We start from the raw sequence: 19,628 nt of genomic DNA, 5'->3' as shown, positions 1-19,628 counted from the left end.
CCCCCCCACACGTACTAGAGAGTATTGCTGTTGAAGGAAAGCCTCCTACAAATTATTTTGTAAAATAGATAACCAGCTTCTAAGTTCTCATATAAAAAAAATCTGCATTTTCACAGACTGGGGCTGTCAAGTGAGGTATCAGCCCTGGCCTTGTGGAGGCCTCCTGGCCACACACCCCGCGTGAGCCCAGAGGGTTGGGTGGGACCAGGCCGAGCCCATGCCCTGTTGCAGCCCCAACACGGGAGCTGGCACACAGGAGGTGCTCAGTAGCTCTGGCCAAGCGAACCCCATCAGTGCACTCGTGTCCAGGACCAAAGCCACTGTGTGTGGGGACCCCCAGGGGACCTCGCTCCTTCCACTTCCTGACCCTCTGGAGGGCTTCACAGAACGTCAGAGCTGGCAGCTCCTTGAACACGTCTGAGCCCTGGGTGTGCAGCACCTGAGGAGACTGCAGCCCCTCCTTCCAGGGGGTCCCCTCCGGCCCCAGCCCCTGAAACACGACAGCTCCTCCTGGCTCCATCCCCGACCTCCCCACAGCTGCTCTCCCGTCCCACCTGCCCTCAGATGCCCCAGACTTGCCAGGCCAGGTCACCTAGAACAAGCCCACGCCTGCCCACACGTCTCCTCCTGGTCAAGGTCACCACCACCCACCTGCTTGCTCAGGCCACAGACCCCAGCTTTCCTCAACTGTCCCCTTCCCCCAGCAGATGATCGGCCACTTCTATCCCCAGAAGGTCTGCTTGCTCCCCCACCTGACCAAGACAGGCCGCCACCATCACCTGCCCAGCAGCCCGCATGGCCTTCTCGAGCCCCTCCGTACAGCAGCCAGAAAGAATTTTCCAGGGGGAAATTCTGACACTGCCTCTCCTGCTCCCCATCTTTCAGGGGCTCCCTGAAGGCCCAGGGTTAGAGGCCGAGCTCCCTGCTGGCATGAGAAGCTTCTGTGAGGTGGGCTGTACCTTCCCCAGCTCCTGCTCCAGCCACATGGCCCTCCTCACGTTACCCGCCACTCCACCCCACATTGGCACTGGCACCTCCCTCTCCCTACACTTGCTGCCAATACCTGAACCCCTACTATCTTTAGCTCAGGTATCACCTCCTCCAGGAAGCCTGCCCTGAACCCTAGGTCTGCCTTCACCATTCCACAGCAACCCCATGCTCACCAGCTCCAAATGGTGTCCCCCTAAATAGTCACCGTCTTCCTTCCGGAGGGCCAAGGCAGCACCATGTCCCCTCTGTATCCCCCCACCCCCAACAGATGGGGGCCTGGCCCAGAGGAGGTGCCTGGGGCACGGGGATTGAAAAAGCAAAAGAAAAAAAGAAAGAAAGAAAAAGAAAAAGAACCGCCCAGCGCCCCCAGAGGTGCGTCATTCCCAGCTGGTCTCTATCCCCACCTCCACCCCCCACCTCCCCACAGGCTGAGGTGTGCTCTTTATTACTACTGGTGACAAGAGGGCCTCCCAGCTCCTTACCACTGCTGTTATGACCATTAGGGCCTCTACCGACACAGTGGCTCCCGAGTCCACCCTGGCCCCAGCCCACTCAAGGCCGCGTGGTCAGTAGGTGCAGAGAAACAGGGGAAGGAGCCCACACAAAACTGGCCTTATGGGGCACGTGCGGTCCCCATTAACAGATGAGAAAGCTGAGGCTCTGAGAGCATGCAGCCAACCTGAGGCCTCCCGCCTGGTGGGGGCCAGCCTACCTTGGGACCAGAGGCTGACTCCTGTCCCCCAACCCCACCCCCGCCAGACCCCAGGAGCACCGAGCATGCTGGGCCGGGCATTTGACAGGCCAGCCCACTGCCAGGAGGCATGAAGGCAAGTGCACCAAGGCTGGGGTACCCTTGCTCTGTACCCCTCACAGCCGTCCGTCATCTGTCCCCAGGTTGTGAGGCTGCCCTGCTGTGCTCAATGAGATCGGAAGGACCACAGCCAATTAACCACTTAACCATGGAGCATCTCCAAGGCCTGCTGAAGGCGGATTAGCTCACCTAATCCTCAGAGACTCCGCAGGGGGCAGGTCCTAACAGTCCCCCCATTTTACAGACAACAAAACGGAGGTGCTGGGTTCCACAGACCCGCCCCAAGCCAAGCAGCTGGGAGTGGAGCTGGGTACCCACCCAGCTCTGGGGACAGAGAGCCTTGCACGGGGTTGGGGGGGGTGGTCCTCAGTAATGATAATATTCCTTCCCAGCTCAGACCTTCCCTTTCATCCTTCAGAGGCATCCTGAAGGGACGGGCCTCTCCCATCACGCACCCTCCCCCCCACCGACGTGCCAGCCACCTGCTGTGTCGTTCTCTTCCACCCCCTGGGAGCAGACCTCTCTCGCCCTCTACAGCCCTGATCAAATGCCACCTCTTCCACTGAGCCTTCCCTGAGCTCTGCTGCCCTCTCTCCTCTCCTATGCCTCTGCCACCGCACATGGAAGCCCCCCCAGATGGGTGCAGTCTCCTAAGGGATCTGCCCAGACTACCCTGCCCCCACCCATCCTCTGCCCAGCTGCCAGAGGAAGCTGCCTGAAGCACAGCGGGCTCGTGGCTCACTGCCCTGCTCAGAAGCCTCTGATTGCCTCCGTGGTCCTTATCCCGGCATTCAAGACCTCTCCTGATCTGGCTTGGACTTGTCTCTGCAAATCTGCCCTGCAACACCATCCAGTAACCGAGACACCGTCAGAACAAACCTCGCCCCGCTGCATGCACACGTGGGGGCCTCCTCGGCTCCTCCCCTGACCCCTCCTCCAGCCTTGATCCCACCACCTGCCTCTCACCTGACCCCAGAACAGCACCGAGAAGTCCAAGTGCCCACCATGCCCCCCGCTGCTGGAAGACTGCACATCCCAGACTCCTCCTGGCCTGGATGGAGCTCTGAGCCCTACCTCCTCCCCAGACTCCCAGATCCTCCTTCCCAAATCCATCCCAGACCCTCGTATCCTCACATATGACTTCTCACCTCCTCTGAACTCAGGAGGTCTTTTGAGACCTCTTGGCCTTTCCCCTGGAGATTCCCTTCTGCCCCGCCCCCACCTCATGTAGGGTTCAAAGCCACCTCCTACAGGAAGCCCTCCAGCCTTCCGGGGCTGCACTCAACGCTAGTCTGCCTTCCCCCTTGGCAGTGCGGTCCCTGGTGCCAGGCACAGTCCTCATTGAGCCCCCAGACCCTCAACACCTTGCACAAGGCCTGGCTCATACCAGATACTGGAGAACTGTCTGAATAAATGTACTTCCCTCCTGTACCTTCCCCGAGCTCCAGAGGACAGAGGGAACAAGTTCACGAGCCAACAAGCACCAGTGCACATCTGTCCCCTGCCCGCACCTCCACCAGCCTCCAGTGGCACACCTGAGCCACTGCAGGAGCTGCCCGCACCTTCCTCCCTGCCGCCAACCTCACCTGCCTGCTGACTCCCATTAGGTCACAATAAAACCCACAGCCTTCCCGACATGGTTTCCTCACCTCTCTGCTCACCACCATCCCCACCCGGGCCGGCTCCGCCCCCCAAGGTGCCCTTAGGTGACTGAACCCTCACTAAATCCCCAGGAGGAGGATGTGAACTGGCACCACCCCCAAGGCATTGATGAGGAAATCGAGGCACAGAGAAGGCGATCACCTGCCCAAAGCCAGGCACCCCTCTGCCTCCTAAGGCCAAGCCCTCCATGACCCCAGCCCACCCAGCAGGTCCCTGGGAGAGGGGACAGCGAGCAGGGGGGGAGAAGATCAGAAAGGAAGGCACCCCTTACTCTTCAGCCTCAACCTCCCCCCAGGGGGCCACCCCAAATGGGACAACCCCATTCAGAGAAGCTGACCACCCCTCACACATCTACCCCCCATCCCACCAATCCTCAGGCCCCTCAGATCCCCTTCCCCGCACCCCTGCCTCCTAGCTCCAGACTGACTGCAAATTCTATCCAGAGACAGACCCCTACAGTGTGCAGACGACCACCCCCACTGTCACAGGCCCAGGGACAGCAGCAGGGACGGCCACTCCCTCCAGAGGCCCAGTCACCCGTGTCTACAGGGCCCGTCGGCCTTCTGGATAGGCCAGGGCTGTGTGGACAGGGCTGCAAGATGGGCCTCCTGGCAGGTGCCTGGCGACAAACCCCCTGAACTGCCGAGAATCTCACCCATCAGAGCTGGAAGAAGCTGTAAGCCTCTGAGCTGTCACCCACTAGACGAGATGAAGGACCGGGGCCTACAGCGATGCAGCTGCGCCCCACGGCCTCCTCAGCTTCCTCCCACCCACGCTGTGCCTACCTATGGAGGACAGCCTCTGAATCCCTGGAAGGCAGCATCCCACCTGATGCCCCCCAGGACCTCCCTACCCAGCCCAGAGCAGGAGTTCAGGAGCTGCCCTGAGCAAACAAATGAGTGAGGGCTGGATTCAAATCCCTCCACGTCCACCTGGGCCTTTGCTTCCCCATCTGTAGCCTGCCCTGCCTTCTTAAGATTTTTTATTTATTTATTCATGAGAGACCCAGAGAGAGAGGCAGAGACACAGGCGGAGGGAAAAACAGGCTTCCTGTGGGGAGCCCAATGCAGGAGTCGATCCCAGGACCCCGGGATCACACCCTGAGCTGAAGGCAGACGCTCAACCACTGACCTACCCTGCCTTCTTTGCAGGGGAGCGAAAAGGTAGAGATCAAATGAGGGCATTAGCCCAAAAGTGTCTTTAAAGCCATCAATCAGGTGGTTGAGCATCTGACTCTTGAGTTGGGCTCAAGTCATGATCTCAGGGTGGTGAGATTGGACCCATGTCAGGCTCCATGCTCGGTGGGGGGTCAGCTGGAGATTCCTTCTCTCTCCCTCTGCCTCACCTCCCTCGCTCTCAAATTAATAAATAAATCTTGAAAACTTGAAAAAAAAAACATACATCACTACACACCTGGAAGGGACTTCTAATTCCAAACGGGTGAAAAACAAAGGCTGAGATGATAGATTTCATCCACTCATTCATTTAATATCACTTCTCATGCCCTGGAGCAGGCACGAGGCACCCCAGGGATCAGGATGGTCGTGGCTCTGCCCTGAGGAAGCTCACAGCTGGAAGGGAATTATAATTACAGGACACCAGTAATTGCAGGACGGGCAGGGGACGTCGGGGAGCCCCGGGGGCTGCCAAGGCCAGGTCAGGGGTGTCCAGTCAGGCCTCCCAGAGAAAGGGCCACGTAGCTCTCAGGGCTGTTGGAAACAAAGGGTCCCCCAAAGAGCCAGGTCAACGTGCAAAGAGGTCATGCCACCCCCCAAGTCAACATCATCCCGGGCGAGCCGTGTCGTGAGCAGGACATAAGCCCATAAGGTCGGCACCACCACCGTCCCCATTTTACGGATGAGAACATCAAGACCTGGAGCAACCTGCCTCAGGCCTCACAGCTCTTACGCAGAAAAACTGGTGGTCTTTGGGCCTCCAGCACCTTCCGAGGCCTCCCCCAACCAGGGGCAGGGTGGGGAGGGAACAGGCTCTAGTATATTCAGCCTCTGAACTAAGGGCCAAGCTGCTCTGTGAGCAGCCAGGTCACCTGGTCTCAGACACAGCAAGGAGAGTCCGGGCGCAGGAGCTAGTCCACGCACACAGTGGCCGTCAGGAAATGGCCACAGCTGGATCTGAAGAAATCCCCGCACACCCGCCAAAACAGACCCTCCGGACCTGGGCAACTGCTGGACGCCAGCCTTGGCGGCGGTGGGCCCGATGCCCCGGGAAGCGTGAGGTTTCCTGGTAACTACGCTGGGCCCTGGGCCGGGCAGCCCTCCCTTTAATGCATGCAAATGAAGCGCATAAATTTCTGCTTACTTAACTTCACAAATGTTAACAAGCTCATAAAAAATCAGTTATCCTTCCTCAGCTCCACAACACTCTCCCTCTGCTTAATTTTGTTTCTCCAACCTTCCCCCCCCAACCCAGAGAGAAGCACAAGCTGTCGCAGATCTGGGGGTTCCCCCCTTGGCCAAGCAGTTCTGCCCTTCCTCCCTCCACCCTCTGGGCTCAGAGGAGACACCTCCACAGAGGAATCAGAAGGCTCCCCCGGATGAGGGGCGGGGGTGGGGGGAGTGGGGGGAAGACCCTGCTATCCCCCCCACCACGGCTGTGTGACCTTGGGCTCTGGCCGAACCTCTCTGGTATAATAGCCACAAAGTACCCCACACCGCCTGCCTCCAGGTTGGTGTTAGGATCACACAAGATAATCCCACTAAAGTGCTTACTTCGCTCCTGGCACAGAACGAGCCCTCAATAAATGTTAGCCCTTGTTATTATGTAAAGGAGAGTTAAATACCCCCCAGTTAATCCATTTGTAGAGTTTGCCTTCAGGGGCAGGCTGGCAGCTCCAAACGCTGCCCACGGATCACTCTGGTTGGCTTGCTCACTGTTGATAAAAACTGGAGTTTGATACCATCAGGCTCTGAGTGCTGGCGGACACCACAGGCCCCACTGCACCCTATTGTCCCATGAACCGGATTCGAACCTTTAAGTGACCTGGCCCCTGTGGGCACTTGAGTTTGCCACCCCTGGTTTATGCCTCGAGAAGTTTCTCCAACTGGTGATCTCATTGAACACAACATGAGGCCCAGGTGGCAGACGAGGAAACAGGCTCACGGAGGGCCAACGATATGCCCACGGTCCCTGTGGGGCAGCCACCAGTCCAGGCCCAGCCCCACTGTGCCAGCTTGCGAGACGCCCCCAGGGCACACGGAGGAGCAAATGGCCCCTTAGCCAGGTGGCAGGAGAGACAGGCTTGGCCCCCGTGAGCTCAGTGCATTCGGGACCAGGTGGGTGGCGGAGTAGGAGCCAAGGCCTGTCCTGAGCCTCATCCCAACCTGGCGATGGTGGGCCAAGCCACGTGCCACTCCTATGTGCCACACCCACACAGAGCCCAGCATCAGAGGGCCCTCCAAGGATGTGGGACAGGGCTAGAGCTGGCCTGTTCCCCTCACGGCCCCTCAAAATCCACCCCCTTGGATGGACCTCCAGGGATGGCCTAGGCCAGAAACTGCAACTCGTTCGTCCACACTAGCTCCTCTTCTGACGTCACAAAGCATAAGAAGCTGAGACAGAACATGAAGACTCCTAACTCTGGGAAACGAACTAGGGGTGGTGGAAGGGGAGGAGGTCAGGGGTGAATGGGTGACGGGCACTGAGGGGGGCACTTGACAGGATGAGCACTGGGTGTTATTCTGTATGTTGACAAATTGAACACCAATAAAAATATATTATTTAAGAAAAATAATTTTAAATATATATATAAAAAAGAAGCTGTGGCCCCAACCTGCTTCCATCAGGGTTACACCAGCTACATCCCCGTGATCCCCCATCTCTCAGAAATGGAAACTGAGGCCCGAGCAGGAGGAGAAATGGATTCCCTATGGTTCCACAAAGAGAGGCTAGCCTTCTAAGACCTGTCCTGTGCTACCGTCCAGCCAACACCAGCCAGCACGATCCAGAAAACAGGGCCCAGACCCACGCCAGAGGGCAGCCTGCGGCGCCAGCTACCCCCTCCAGGCCTTGACTTCCCCATCTGCAATATGGCCAACTCCCACACAGTGAGCCGTTCTGAGAGAAGACAGTGGGGGCGGGGGGTCCTCAACACCAGGTCAATGTGGCCATCTCTGTGTGTGCCTCAACTTCCCCAACAGGGCAGTGGGGCTTCCGTCCCTTTTGCCTTCCCCAGAGCCCCTCTCACTGGGTAGCCCCCAGCCTGCATCCAACGGTGGCACAAGGAGCAATCAGGTGGACACCACGCTGGGGGCTAGGTAGGTGCAGAATCTACTACACAGATGCTGCTATACCCGTTTTTCAAACAAGGAAGCAGAAGCACAAAGAGCTAAGTAATTTGCCCAAGGCTACTCCGCAAGAAACAGCAGGTGGACTGATGTGCAGACCAAGGAGCAAGGATGGAAAACCCAAGCCTGGTTACAGGAGCCCAGATGAGGCAGAGGATGAGCCGAACCAGGTGGGGATGGGAGGAGGAGGAAGGAGTCCAGTGCCTGGAGCCTGGGAGGCAGCCCCATCACTGCTGCCGACCGTAGAGGCCGCCTGACCCTAACAGTGCCCGTCACCTCCGGGACCTCAAGTTCAGGCCACAGTCATTCTCCCTCTCTTGCCAGCCTCAAACGGCTCCCTCGAAGCCCCTCCTCAGGCAGGTCCAGCCATCGTCCTTTCCTACTGAACAAAGCCTGGCTCCCAGCTTTGCAGGTCTTGCCCCAGCTCCCACCAAGCCAAGCATGCCTGAATGCAAACTCGAACCCAGCTCTCGAACATTCCCACCCACTACCTCCAGATTTGGGGAAAATCCCCAAGGCACCCCCACCCAGCTGCAGAGGGAGAGGGTGGGGCCTGAGGCATGAGGGACGGGCCATGGAAGGCAGGGGCGGGGCCTGGCTGAGGGGCGGAGCCGTGAAAGGCAGGGGCGGAGCCTGGCAGGTGGGGGGGCCCACCATGGAGAGGTAAGGCTGGATCCTGGGATCCGTTGCCTTGGTAACCTGACTAATTGATTCCGATTGGAGCTCCATCTGTGCCTTGGCTGGATGGGTGGTTTGGGCTCCCGGGTGTTTGTTTTGAAGCGAAGGGGAGATTAGTGGGAGGAGCTGGGAGGCTGCGGGTCGGGGCTGGAGAGCCTGACGCCCCGCCCCACGTGCACAAGCAGCATCCCCACCCCGCAAAGGAAGAGGCAGGCTTGGTCCCCAGAGACCATCCCAGACGCTCCCTTCTCCCCAGGGGGCGGCTCGTCCCAGCCCAAACACTGCCTGGCCCAGACAACAGACAGCAGAGTCTGTGGTGCGCGCACACAAGCGCACACGAGCACGCACACATGCACACGCCGAGAACATGGGCTCCGCGGTGAGAGAGCCTTGGGGTCAGAGGCCAGCCCAGCTTTCTGAGCCTGAGCTTTCCTATCTGCAAAATGGGAACACCACTCCCCTCAAAAGGCTCTTCAGAGAAATAGAGGGACATCCCCTGTGCACCTGGGGACCGCCTTATCCTGAGATCAGGGAAGGCTTTGTGGAGGCAGATCCTGGTGATGGAATCACCTATGCAGCACCCAAAGGGTAGCAGTCTGAGGACTGGAAGGAGGCCAGGAGGACTGGATCACGGCCTATGAGAGGAGAGGGCGCCTCGAGACAGGAGCACTGAGCCTGGGCCAAGTCCCGGCAGGTCTCCGAAGCCAGGGTAAGGATTTTGGATCTTGGCCCAAGGAAAATGGGGGGCCAGTAACATGCTAGGGAGTCCCGCCAATGGGAGAGTACAGAATGAACTGCAGGGACAGGAGTGGAGGGGCAGCCTTTGAGGAGCTGCTATGATGGTGGCAGGATGACCAGATGGGAGGAGGCTGCGAGAGCAGGGTTCAGTGACCCATAGGGTCACCTTCAGGATGAAGACAGGAGGCTGAGCATAGTGTTCAGGGATGACTCCCAGGGTTCAGGAATGGCAGTGCCCACCCCGGAACAGAAAGCTTCAGAGAAAGAACAAATGGGTCAGGATGCTGGATGAGAGGAGTCCAGGATGGAACAAGTTGAATTTTAGGGGTGAGAAGAACCCCCACAAAGGATGTGTCCAATCAGCAGGTGGCCATACCCAATGCCTACCAGCCAGTGGTGGGGCATAGCAGAGGACAGAGGCCTGGGTGCTCCCTCCCACCACTCCCCTGTACAGGGAAGTGGAGCACCACGCAAGAGCAGAGGCTGACGATCAGGCCAGGAAGCTGACTCCCCAGGGACAGGCATGGCCCGGAGTGGACACTGCCGAGCAGGGGCCTTCCACATGGCAGCACTTGGAGCCAGACCGCCTTGGTTCAAATCTGGGCCCCTTAACCTCACCAGCTGTGAGATCCCTGGCAAGCCTCAACGTCCCCATCTCTAAAATAGGACTACAGGTGATGCCTATCCCACAGGTTGTATGAGGAGGGCCTCCTCCTGCATCCGAGGTGCGGGATCTCAAGGAACCTGCTCCTTCAGGGAGGGGGCAGGATGCTAACCCTTGTAGAGCACCCAGCACGAGCCGTGCACCTCACAGGTGTTACAGACCATAGGAGGGGTGCTCAAGGAGGAAGTGTCCAGAGTCAGCTGGTCCGGGGCTGAACCCTGGGTCCTTGCTTTCTAACTACAGGACCAGGAGCGGCCCCCTGCCTCCCCTCCAACCTCTGCTTCTGGGAATATGAAATGGAGATAAGGAGGGCATCTGCCCATGGCTCATGGGATTGTTGTGTGAAATATGAAACCCCATTAGCATGTGTCACCACCCAGCACACAGCAAGCACTAACTAAATCATCACTGTGGTCATCATTACAGCTTCCTCCCCAAGAAAGCGAATGTAATGATCCCCACGCAATAAATGAGAAGGGCAAAGGCCTCACTTACCCTGGCATCCGGGACCTGAATTGGCCACCATCTGACCCCAGGATCCTCCCTCCCCAGCCCAAAGGGCCTCTCAGCCCAGGATAGGGCCAAGCAAGACTGCCTGGGTCTGAACCCTGCCCTAACTGCTCTGAGCTGTGTGACTCCGGACAAGTCACTTCACCTCTCTGAGCCTTAAGTTCCTGCCCTAAAAAATGAGGGACCCTTTGCCTGCACCACTGTCTGAGGACTAAACGAGGAGATACACAAAAGGTGTTCAGCCCAAGAACTGCACACAGCAGGTGCTCCATAAATGACAGCAGATGCAAAGACCCGAAGGAAAGAATGATGGCCCACGAGCACTCCAGTGGGGCCCTGGGAGTGATGCCCTCTCCCCACTCTGCCCCAGCCAAGGTAGCATATCCCCAGAGGGCTACAGCTGGGAGGTCCACCCCAGGTGCCACCCCCACCCTGGCATTCCTCCACCAGCCCCGCCACCCAGCCGTTCCCCAATCGTGCCCTGATCCACCCCCACCCATACCCCCACCGCCTCCAGCACCGAGCACACAGCCACATGAGCCCCCACCCAGCCCCATGACCAACCCGGCAGCCCCTTCCCTCCCCCCACTCTGCATCTGCTCAATTAGGGAAACGGGGGAGCGAGGGAAACAAAGACTTAATTTCTGAGCTAATCAGCCTGCCTCATGCTAATTACCATCCTCCTGGGCATTAGGGCAGGCTTCCTGGGGGAGGCGGGGAGGCTGGTCCTCAGGAATGACACCCCCTCCCCCAAAGCCTGAGATGGCCCAGAAATGGTGAGGGAGAGAACTAGGGATGCTTGGGCAGGGATTTCAGCGTGGGACAAGCTGGATGTGGCCCGAAGTGGGGGTGGGGGTGGGGGCACAGCAGGGAATGTGACTGGGGCAGTGTCCCTTAGGTCCTATCCTCCCAGAGTCCCTTTCCGGGACTCCTGCCCCATCCTGGGAGCAGCCAGACTTGGGGGAGGCCCCAGAACAGGCATCCCATTAGGTGTCCAGCCCACGGCCTTGGCAGAGAGATGGACAGATGGATACTTTTAAGCTAGAAAATTGAGCGATAATCAGAGTGAAGCTTTTGGATCATGGCACAGAGCGAGTGCATTGAACGTGTGCTTGTGGGCTTGCATGTGTGTGTGTGTGTGCGCGCGCGCGCACGTGCTACTTGCATCTGTGAGTGCACACGAGAGGGCTTGGGACCGGGAGCCAGCACGTCTGGCCTCAATCCCCGGCTCTACACTGGGTAAGTCCCTGCCCCTCCGAAGTCCAGGCTTTACCGGGAGGGAGCAGGAGGGGCCAATCGCTAGGGTCACTTAGTTAACAAATGGATACCAAGCACCTACTACGCACACACCAGGCTCCGTGCTGGGCACGCGGGCTCAGCTGTGGACAGACAGACAAGGTTTCTGTCCTCATGGCTTCCACTCTTCCAAAATTCCATGTTCCGATCACCACAGGGTGGGATGGAAAGAAGTATCCTGCAAGGCACCGACCCCATGGAGATGGGCCAGTGTGACCGGGACAGGCTACCGAAGGCAGGGCTGGTCACTGCATTTCTCATAAAAGGTCCTGCCCAGCAGCGAAACTTCAGATAGCTGTGACTCACTGGGGGTCCCAGTGCAAATTCCTTCCCCTGTCTGGGCCTGTTTCCCCATCTGCAACAACGACAGAGCAGAGTGAGATGGTCTCCAACTCTCACAAGCGAGGACTCTCGGTCGTCTCCCCATTGTGGGTGCGTGTACATGTGTGACACCAGGGGTGGTGGTATGCTCCCGACACACACACACACACACACAGCTGACTGTCCCAGCCCTGTGTCCAGGAGCACGGCAGACACACTGGATGGACAGGTGCACCCAGTGATGAGAGGGGCTGCCCTGCACCCCCAGGGGCTCATCCTCTCCCAATCAAGGCTCCCAAGGGTGCACACTCACCCCTGCTGGCACAGGCCACCCCTTCAACCACCTCCCTCTTGCCTTGTCGTGGAGCCATCACAGCTGGCCACCACATCCTGAGTGCCTGCAATGTACCTGGTGCTCCCTACGCCTCACTGCACAGAATTCTCACAATGGCCCTCCCAGGTAAGCATGTTACCCAGTTTGACAAAGGGGGAAACTGAGGCTCGGCTAGGTCAAGTGACTTGCTTGGTAACTGATGAGCTGGGCACTCAAATCCAGCCTCATCCCAAGCTGCCACACCCACTGTGCACCTTCCTGGACCACCCACAAGGCTCAGACCAGGGAACCAGGCTGGCCCAGACCCTGCCAGAGCACTGCTCTCTACAGATTATCAAGGGCTCCACACTGCAAGGCAGTTGGGGGCAGGGGGAGCCCGAGAGCCAGATGGCCCAGGTTCAAATCTCAGTCTCACCACTGGCTCTCTCTGTGACCATGGGCAGGATCCTTAACCTCTCCGCACCTCAGTTTCTCCATCTGTAAAATGGGGGTCAAGACATTTTGTTGGATAGTTGAGAGGATTTAATTTCTGTAAAGTTCTTAGGACAGAGCCTGGCACATGGTAAGCATTACTTGGCTGTTGTTAAATTAAAGGAATAAATTATTCCCCTTGACTCTATGGATGACCTGAGAGTTGGGTCCCCCAGAGGGCAAGGGGTACAGCTGAGATTCAAACTCTTGAGTCCAGGACTCCCTGCCAAGTACTTTCTCCTTACAGCACCAAGGTAGCTTCAGCTACCACAAGAACGAAGAAGTCCCAGGACTGACCCTGGCTCGGGCCCCGGGAGGTAAGTAGAGGCTATATGGAGACAGAGGTCAGAGCACAGGCTGGGAGCCAGGCCCTGCACCTCCTTCCCTGCCCCACCCCCAGCTCCAGAAGCCCCAGGCACTTTCATGGCCACCCAGGGGCCCTGGGCAGCCAGGTGCCAAAGCAGCTCTCCTTGGTGCCAAGGGCCCAAGGCCAGTGGTCCTGGGACATGGCAGGCAGGGAGCGGCAAGGGGTAGTATGGCCCCCCAGCAGCTGCTTCCAGCATTCTGCCCCAGGGACAGCCGGGGGCTTCCTGGGCCCACTCCTCCCCAGGTTCCAAGAAGCCCCACAGGCATGAATCCCATCCAGAATAGGGGTCCTCCCTGAAGCCTTCAGTTGCAAGGGGAACCTAGACCACATTCAACCTCAGAAGCTGATCCCCACAAACAAGCTCACCCACATCACAGGGCAGCCCCCCCGGGCCAGAGGTGCGAATACCTGAAGTCATGCACCGTTGGTGAAAGTGGAACACATGCAACCAACCCAGCCCACTCCACCCCCCAACAGGGAAATGGCCGTGCAAGGGGACCCTGTGCCAAGGCAGATCAGGACCAGGCCCCCGCGGCGGTCCTGAGGGGAGATGCCCAGCGTGTGGGGTCAGGGGCAGGGAGTGAGGGGTAGAGGCTGCAAGGCGAATCCCACGTGGGTAAGACCAGATGGCGCACATGTGTTTGCAGGTGCCTGGAAACACGGGGAAGGGCCCTACCAGTGATGGGGCAGGGGCACCAGCCTGGCGCCCTGTTTTATGCACAGAGAACACATGTCAGTTCTTAGTTAGAAAGCAGGTGTTTGCACACACATTCCTTCACACGTACACACTCCAACACTCAAACACACATAAATCACCCAGTGCATGCAGACGCACAGCCAGCCAGCCACGTTCCTTGTCTGACCCAAGGAAGGGACACGACAGCTGCCACAGAGATGGGCAGAGTGGAGAGATGAGAGACAGAGAGGAGACGGGGAGACACAGATGGAGGGAGAGACAGAGACAGAGCCAAGAAAGCTCTGCTCAGACCCTGGGGTGACCGGCTCAGAAGCGGCCACTTCGGGCAGGCCCGGGGGCTGCAGAAGGTGAAAGGGCCCACGCTCAAAGCTGTGGGACCTGGGTTCTGCCCTCAGCCCGGCCGCTCACCGTGCAATGACCCGGGGCCCGGGGCTCTCTGGGGGGATGCAGACCTTGATGCCATGCAGACCCACCTCTCCCTGCACCCCTCGCTGCCTGCAAGCGGCCCTGTGGGCCCAGAGGTCTCTGAGCACAGCCCCGTTCCTCCTCCCTGGAGCTCCCCCCTGAATCCATGAACCCCATTCCCAAAGCCCCCTCCCTCTCTGCAGCCACTAACCCCAGCCCCGGTCAGAGAGGGCAGGAGCAGGCCAGTGACAAGGACAGCAAGTACCACACGCCCTGCGAGCCTGGAGAGGAGCGCATGCAGCCCGCCCGCTTCATCTCACTTAATTCTCATGAAGGCGCTTGATCCCATTTTGCGGATGGAGAGTCTGAGGTCTGGAGACTGATCTGCCCAGAACCATGCGCACAGCCAGCAAGGGGACAAATGAGCTGGGATGGAGCCCAGACCACCTACTCCAAAACTCAGCAGCAATGTCCACGTCTTGTCCAGCAGGAACTGGGGAGAGTGGGAGGGACCCGACAGGCAGACACCCCCACATTTCCTAACCCGGCACCCCAGGCCTCAGGACTCCGTAGGCCACAGCCAGTTCCCAACAGCCTGAGAGGTGGTGGCTGGGAGGGCCATTGAAGCCCTGCCTACCTGCTCCTGCCCCCAGGAACTCCAACAACAGAGTGAGCATGTATTGAGCACTCTCTGTATACATACCAGGAGCAGGGCACTTTATAGGATCAATCCTAGGAGGCAGGTACTATTTTTATTCCCATTTTACAGAAGTGTGGCCACTCAGAGTAGAATCTGGGGTTGGATCCAGGCCTGGGCCCACATGCCTGACCCCTGTGTCACCCCATGTTCCAGCCCTGGGAGTTTCTCTGCTCTGACCCAGTGACACCAAGCCGATACCCAGGAGTGTCAGACAGAGGCAAGACGGGCTTCCTTCGAGTCCCTGCTTAGCTCAAGGACTCCAAGGTACCATCACACCTGCTCTCCGCTCCCAACCTTTCCACGGCCCATCTCTTCCCAGGATGCTCGACACTCGGGATCCCCAGCCAGCTCCCACCTCCATCCTTAAAGTGCAGCCCTGGGTGGGGAGGGGACGGTCTGTGTCTCCCCTGACCTCAGCTAATATCCTCAAGATGAGGAGCTGGGTCTCAGCCTGAGGCCCAGAGAGGGTGTGGGATTAGCCAGGGTCACACAGCAAGTCAGAGGAAGGAAGGAGAGCTACGGCCCTTGGCTTTACCTCACAGATCAGCACAGTCTGCCCTCCCTCCTGTGTTTATAAACACTAAAGCTAGGTTGGCTGAGCTGTGCCTTTCCTGAAAGAAAGGCATTTGGGATTTTTAGCAACTTCTAGAATGCCTCAGGCCTTACCAACCATGCAGCCCCAGTAGCCCTCTGGGCCTGCTGTGTGTAAACACTCCTCTCTCCATCCCCCGCAGGAGCCCAGCACCCTCCACAGGCAATGTCCCCATTTCACGGATGAGTAAACAGAGAGCTTCATCGGGTGCACAGGACCACTCAGGGTCGGGGTGGAACCCACAGCGCCTTGCTTCCCAACCACAGAAAATGCCCTCCCAGAGCCCCTGCCCAAAATCTAACCCCTTCCTGATCTTTAGGGACTTTCTTCCAGGAAGTCTTCCCAGAACTCAGGGAGCCTCCACGCAGAGGGACTGTTCCTTGTTCCCACACTCCCGAAGCCGACTGAGCCTCTGCCCTCAGACCTGGGCTCCTGGGAGACAGGGGACTCCCTGAAGTCAGGGCTACGCCTCCCTCAGACCAGGATACTGATGGCAGACTTTCTTCTCACTATGACAAGGGACTCCCTGAGGACAGGGCCACTACACTCTCCTTCCTTCAGACTAGGAAGTACCGAGGGTGGGACGCCCACCTCACTCCTGCCGCACGCCCACCCACACAGCCGCCCACCCAGAGAACGGTCGGCACCCATGGCACAAGCAGGACCCCTCCTCCTCTCTCTCTCCCTCCTGGCAGTCCTCCAGGCCTGGCCCGTACCAGGCAGCCTCCTCCCCTCCCCCGGGCCCTGGCCATGAATCCCACCTCTGTTGGGCACCACAGACCCCACTTTCTCCTCCCCAAACAAATGGGGTCTTGAGTAAGCCACTGGGACCGCACACAAGGCCAGATCTATTCCCGGGGCTAATGTCGCTGCCAGCAGGGGGCCAGGGGGCGGGGAGGGGGGAGCCAGGCTGCGAGGAGCAGGCTGTCCGGGCCACAGCCTCTCTTAAGGCCCAGCCTCCAAAATCAGGGCCAGGGCTCTCTCAGCTATGTCCTGGTGGGGCTACGATCAACAGCCCACTCCCTGGGTAACATCAGAGCAGGCCCACCCCAGACACCGGCATCATGCCTGCCCTGGCCCAGCACAATGCCAGCAGGAGCCTCTGAGCCCAGGTCCAAATCCCTGTTCTGTGCCCTATGGAGAATCTCCCCCAACCTGAGTCAGGTCATCTGTAAAATGGGCACAACAATCCCTTTCCACCCAGGCTGATGCGACTGCGGAGGGGGACAGACAGGAAGGCCCCCGGCACATGGCCAGTGCTCAAAGGAAAACGAGGCTCCTACTTTCTTTGATTTTTCTCTTTTTAGGGGGGTGGCACGGGCAGAGGGGAGAGCACAGGCTGGCAGGGCAGAAGACGGCCCTTTCCAAGCGCTTGAAATGTCTCCTATTCAGAAGTGAGAAGTGCATCCCTCAGGAATGAGCAGAGGGGCCTCCCAGCACTAGGGTGATTCAGCAGTGGCTGTTTTTCTACCCCGAGGAGAGGGCCTTGGAGTCAAGCCTGCAAATCGAAGCTCAAAGCCCACTGCCTCCCAAAAGCCTATCTAGATAAGCCAGGATATCATCTCCATTTTACAAACAAGTAAACTGAGAACACAGAGTGGTTAAGTAATGGGCCTAAGGGCACACAGCTAGTGAGCAGCAGCTGAACTGATCGCTTCTGACAATTCAGGCTGCTACGGAAAGCTCTTCCTTACAGCCAGAGCCTCCCCACGTCGGAGCCTCTCTGCTGATCTTGCCTCTGCAAGTTCAGAGTGAAGTCCAAACTCTCTAGCTTGAAAGGCCAGGTCCCCAGCAAGGTAGCGAAGCGTAGCAGAAAAAGCACTGAACCCAGAGTCAGCCCAGTTGGGGCTCAGAAGCCACCTACTTTCTGCTGTGTAGCAACGGCCACTTTACCAGGCCTCCCGGGCCTCACTTTCCTTGTGGGATAAATGGGAACAACAAGACTGGCGTTCCAGGGTGGCCAGTAGGGTTACTCACCACATATTTATTGAACACCTACTATGGGCCAGGCCCCCTTCGAGGCATTTGGGATAGAGCAGGGTACGTGACAGGAAAAGCTCCTGCCTTCATGAGGTGACACGTGGCAGTGGTGGCAAGGCAGATGATAAATAAGCAAATAAAAATAAAAATAAAAATGGCATCAGGTTATGCTAGGGGCTAAAGGAAACACAGAGAAGGAAGAGACCCAGAGCCACAAATAGAGCGGTCAGAAAGAGTCTCCCTGGGGAACTGGGGACAGCCCTGTAACCAGCCCGGCGAGCAGCAGTGAGCACAGGAGGGACAGCCGCTCTTGCAGAAGGAACAGCTAGTGTGAAGGCCGAGGAATTCAGCAAGACTCGGAGCCTGGGGGAAGCGCCCAGCCCCCGGCAGAAGCTCCAGAAAGAGCAGCTGGTGGTGTTAACTGCTATAAACGCGCTAGCGCCTTGCGCCCTGCCTTCCCCCTCTGGAAAATGGGATGCTGTGCAGATTCCAGGGAAGCCTGTCTGCTCCACTCACCCCCAATTCATTTTTATTCCTCCCATTTTGCAGGTGGGGAAGCTGAGGCTCCCCAGACCCCACAGCCCATAAACGGTAACATGAAGATGGGAACCAGGGTCTCATAATCCCAAACCCTATGTCCTGACGGCCTCCTGGGGCCTCACGGGTCCCAGAGCACTCACACACTCACTCCCTCTCCCCCGGGTTACCCCGAGACCATGCTGACTGTCAGAAAGTCTCTTGAGATGAACAGAGATCTGGGCCTTGTTGGCCCCCTTCTGCCATCTGGGGCCACACAGGACAGCCCCCTCCACCCACCCACCCCTACCCCACCCAGCTTCCTGCAGGTCACTGGCAAGGTAGGGAAGGGCTCATGGGTTCAAAAGAGCAGCTGCTGCTCCAGGAAGCCCCTCCCAGGCAGCAGACTCTGTGCTCACATGGGCAGAGTCAAGTGGAGTCTCATCACATCCATCGTACAAATACAAAAACTGAGGCCCTGAAAGAGAAGAACCCGGCCCGGGGCCACCTACCTGGAGAGCAGCAGAGGCTCTGAACTCAGGTCTGAACTCAGAAAAAGAGTCGTGCTGCCACTCACCCTCCAAATCAAATATCCTCAAAGTCCCCCTTTGGGCATTCTTTTCCTTCCATCATCTGGCCTGTCCCCTGGCAGTGGGAAGGGCTGGCCCTGAGTCCAACTGTCCCAGGACACCACCAGCCACTCACCAGGCACATTGCACCCAGGCCGGGATCAGTCGAGCAGGCTCAGGATGCTCAGACCCTGCGAAGGAAGCCAGGAGCCCCCCGAGTGAGGTGCTCCTGCAGGCCCCTGGAGCAAGCAGCCAGGGAGTGTCCAACTGCACACCTGGTTCTATACTGGCTCAGCACCCAAGGTGCTCAGCACCCAAGGAGGCCCTTCTCTCCAGCCTTGCTTCCTACCATCGGGTCACTTCCTCTGGGGCTCAAGGGTCAACAGGAAGGAAGCAGCAAGGCAGATCACCAGTGAGAAGTCACCTCTGTCCTCCCCCAGGCAAGTCAAAAAATCATTTTTCAAAGTAATTATGATGGTGGTGGTGGCTGACACCTATGGAGAGTCTACTTCGTGCCAGGAGCCACACCGGGACCATCACACACATTATCCCGAGTGCCAGCAAGCCCCCCGATGCATGTGCATCACCTGCATTTTACAGCCTGGGAAACTGAGGCACAGGACCGAAACAGCTGTAAGCACCGGAGTCAGGATTCAAACCCAGGACTCTGCTGTTCCATGCTGCTTCCTACTGGAATTATTTAAGTGAACTGTTTGCTTAGGCAAAGTACCTAGGGCCCCGAGGGAAGACAGAGAGAACTCTCAGTGGGTGGTCACAGAGGGGCAGGCTCCCCGGGGAGGAGTCAGGACCGGGGAGCTAGACATCTGGGGAGGCAGGGGCCCAGGGGTCCAATCCCAGCCCCAGTGCATGCCTGCTGTATGACTGTGGGCAAGGTACCTCCCCTGTCTCAAAGGCAGGTGTCAAAGCCGGGTATCCCGGGGCACAGCAAGCCTGAGGGCAGGGGACGAAGTCACTTGGGGCCAAGGAGAGAACAAGCATCCAGATGGGGGACTTGTAGACTCA

The 19,628-nt window shown here is 58.3% G+C and overlaps 1 protein-coding gene across 6 annotated transcripts in view; it reads right to left on the bottom strand.

Moving 5' to 3' along the window:
- The window catches only part of ELFN2 (extracellular leucine rich repeat and fibronectin type III domain containing 2), a 56,942-nt gene that overhangs the window by 26,043 nt on the left and 11,271 nt on the right, over positions 1–19,628 (bottom strand). The gene's annotated exons all lie outside the window — the stretch shown is intronic.

Source organism: Canis aureus, chromosome 11 (assembly GCF_053574225.1).
Source record: "Canis aureus isolate CA01 chromosome 11, VMU_Caureus_v.1.0, whole genome shotgun sequence".
Taxonomy (NCBI): domain Eukaryota; kingdom Metazoa; phylum Chordata; class Mammalia; order Carnivora; family Canidae; genus Canis; species Canis aureus.
The sequence above is the reverse complement of the archived record's forward strand: the minus strand, read 5'-3'. Positions and strand labels throughout refer to the sequence as shown.